Consider the following 2,500-nt stretch of genomic DNA (forward strand, 5'->3'; position numbering starts at 1 on the left):
CCTACCCTGCTTAGCTTCCGAGATCAGACGAGATCGGGCGCATCAAGGCTGGTATGGCCGTAAGCAGAAGCTGCAGCTTGAAATACCTCTGATATGGAGTTGAAGATAAGTCATAGAATATAAGTCATTGATTTGTTGGTTTTATTTGTTGGAGTTAAAGTGCCTTAACCATGTGCAAAACACTTTAGGACGTGAGCTGTCGCTCTTACCACGTTGAAATATGTGTGGGTAGATTAAGCGAGAGCGCTCTCTGCTGGTTGAAAAAGCTTACAGCACCTGGTATTCCCAGGCGGTCTCCCATCCAAGTACTAACCAGGCCCGACCCTGCTTAGCTTCCGAGATCAGACGAGACCGGCCGCATCCAGGCTGGTATGGCCGTAAGCTGAAGCTGCAGCTTGAAATACTTCTTATATGGAGTTGAAGATAAGTATATAATACAAGTCATTGATTTGTTGGTGATAATAATTTAGAAGCGCTTATTTGTTGGAGTTAAAGTGCCTTAACCATGTGCAAAACACTTTAGGACGTGAGCTGTCGCTGTTACCACGTTGAAATATGTGTGGGTAGATTAAGCGAGAGCGCTCTCTGCTGGTTGAAAAAGCTTACAGCACCTGGTATTCCCAGGCGGTCTCCCATCCAAGTACTAACCAGGCCCGACCCTGCTTAGCTTCCGAGATCAGACGAGATCAGGGGCATCCAGGCTGGTATGGCCGTAAGCTGAAGCTGAAGCTGCAGCTTGAAATACCTCTTATATGGAGTTGAAGATAAGTCATATAATATAAGTCATTGATTTGTTGGTGGTAATAATTTAGAAGCACTTATTTGTTGGAGTTAAAGTGCCTTAACCATGTGCAAAACACTTTAGGACGTGAGCTGTCGCTGTTACCACGTTGAAATATGTGTGGGTAGATTCAGCGAGAGCGCTCTCTGCTGGTTGAAAAAGCTTACAGCACCTGGTATTCCCAGGCGGTCTCCCATCCAAGTACTAACAAGGCCCTACCCTGCTTAGCTTCCGAGATCAGACGAGATCGGGCGCATCAAGGCTGGTATGGCCGTAAGCAGAAGCTGCAGCTTGAAATACCTCTGATATGGAGTTGAAGATAAGTCATAGAATATAAGTCATTGATTTGTTGGTTTTATTTGTTGGAGTTAAAGTGCCTTAACCATGTGCAAAACACTTTAGGACGTGAGCTGTCGCTCTTACCACGTTGAAATATGTGTGGGTAGATTAAGCGAGAGCGCTCTCTGCTGGTTGAAAAAGCTTACAGCACCTGGTATTCCCAGGCGGTCTCCCATCCAAGTACTAACCAGGCCCGACCCTGCTTAGCTTCCGAGATCAGACGAGACCGGCCGCATCCAGGCTGGTATGGCCGTAAGCTGAAGCTGCAGCTTGAAATACTTCTTATATGGAGTTGAAGATAAGTATATAATACAAGTCATTGATTTGTTGGTGATAATAATTTAGAAGCGCTTATTTGTTGGAGTTAAAGTGCCTTAACCATGTGCAAAACACTTTAGGACGTGAGCTGTCGCTGTTACCACGTTGAAATATGTGTGGGTAGATTAAGCGAGAGCGCTCTCTGCTGGTTGAAAAAGCTTACAGCACCTGGTATTCCCAGGCGGTCTCCCATCCAAGTACTAACCAGGCCCGACCCTGCTTAGCTTCCGAGATCAGACGAGATCAGGGGCATCCAGGCTGGTATGGCCGTAAGCTGAAGCTGAAGCTGCAGCTTGAAATACCTCTTATATGGAGTTGAAGATAAGTCATATAATATAAGTCATTGATTTGTTGGTGGTAATAATTTAGAAGCACTTATTTGTTGGAGTTAAAGTGCCTTAACCATGTGCAAAACACTTTAGGACGTGAGCTGTCGCTGTTACCACGTTGAAATATGTGTGGGTAGATTCAGCGAGAGCGCTCTCTGCTGGTTGAAAAAGCTTACAGCACCTGGTATTCCCAGGCGGTCTCCCATCCAAGTACTAACAAGGCCCTACCCTGCTTAGCTTCCGAGATCAGACGAGATCGGGCGCATCAAGGCTGGTATGGCCGTAAGCAGAAGCTGCAGCTTGAAATACCTCTGATATGGAGTTGAAGATAAGTCATAGAATATAAGTCATTGATTTGTTGGTTTTATTTGTTGGAGTTAAAGTGCCTTAACCATGTGCAAAACACTTTAGGACGTGAGCTGTCACTCTTACCACGTTGAAATATGTGTGGGTAGATTAAGCGAGAGCGCTCTCTGCTGGTTGAAAAAGCTTACAGCACCTGGTATTCCCAGGCGGTCTCCCATCCAAGTACTAACCAGGCCCGACCCTGCTTAGCTTCCGAGATCAGACGAGACCGGGCGCATCCAGGCTGGTATGGCCGTAAGCTGAAGCTGCAGCTTGAAATACTTCTTATATGGAGTTGAAGATAAGTATATAATACAAGTCATTGATTTGTTGGTGATAATAATTTAGAAGCGCTTATTTGTTGGAGTTAAAGTGCCTTAACCATGTG

The 2,500-nt window shown here is 45.5% G+C and overlaps 8 non-coding genes across 8 annotated transcripts in view; all 8 read right to left on the reverse strand.

Moving 5' to 3' along the window:
- LOC133427730 (5S ribosomal RNA) overlaps positions 1-65 on the reverse strand; it is a 119-nt gene extending 54 nt beyond the window's left edge. Inside the window, exon 1 of the ribosomal RNA XR_009772927.1 lies at positions 1-65. This exon is cut by the window's left edge and continues 54 nt beyond it. This is a non-coding gene — a ribosomal RNA (5S ribosomal RNA).
- Positions 66-264: 199 nt separating this feature from the next.
- LOC133427757 (5S ribosomal RNA) lies at positions 265-383 on the reverse strand. Its single transcript, XR_009772952.1, has one exon. It is a non-coding gene; the product is annotated as a 5S ribosomal RNA (ribosomal RNA).
- Positions 384-599: 216 nt separating this feature from the next.
- Positions 600-718, reverse strand: LOC133427572 (5S ribosomal RNA). Its single transcript, XR_009772778.1, has one exon. It is a non-coding gene; the product is annotated as a 5S ribosomal RNA (ribosomal RNA).
- Positions 719-941: 223 nt separating this feature from the next.
- LOC133427731 (5S ribosomal RNA) lies at positions 942-1,060 on the reverse strand. Its single transcript, XR_009772928.1, has one exon. It is a non-coding gene; the product is annotated as a 5S ribosomal RNA (ribosomal RNA).
- A 199-nt stretch (positions 1,061-1,259) lies between these two features.
- LOC133427758 (5S ribosomal RNA) lies at positions 1,260-1,378 on the reverse strand. The gene has a single exon (XR_009772953.1). It is a non-coding gene; the product is annotated as a 5S ribosomal RNA (ribosomal RNA).
- A 216-nt stretch (positions 1,379-1,594) lies between these two features.
- On the reverse strand, positions 1,595-1,713 carry LOC133427573 (5S ribosomal RNA). Its single transcript, XR_009772779.1, has one exon. It is a non-coding gene; the product is annotated as a 5S ribosomal RNA (ribosomal RNA).
- A 223-nt stretch (positions 1,714-1,936) lies between these two features.
- Positions 1,937-2,055, reverse strand: LOC133427732 (5S ribosomal RNA). Its single transcript, XR_009772929.1, has one exon. It is a non-coding gene; the product is annotated as a 5S ribosomal RNA (ribosomal RNA).
- A 199-nt stretch (positions 2,056-2,254) lies between these two features.
- On the reverse strand, positions 2,255-2,373 carry LOC133427546 (5S ribosomal RNA). The gene has a single exon (XR_009772753.1). It is a non-coding gene; the product is annotated as a 5S ribosomal RNA (ribosomal RNA).
- Positions 2,374-2,500: the final 127 nt, after the last annotated feature.

This window comes from Cololabis saira, unplaced genomic scaffold (genome assembly GCF_033807715.1).
Source record: "Cololabis saira isolate AMF1-May2022 unplaced genomic scaffold, fColSai1.1 scf028, whole genome shotgun sequence".
NCBI lineage: Eukaryota > Metazoa > Chordata > Actinopteri > Beloniformes > Belonidae > Cololabis > Cololabis saira.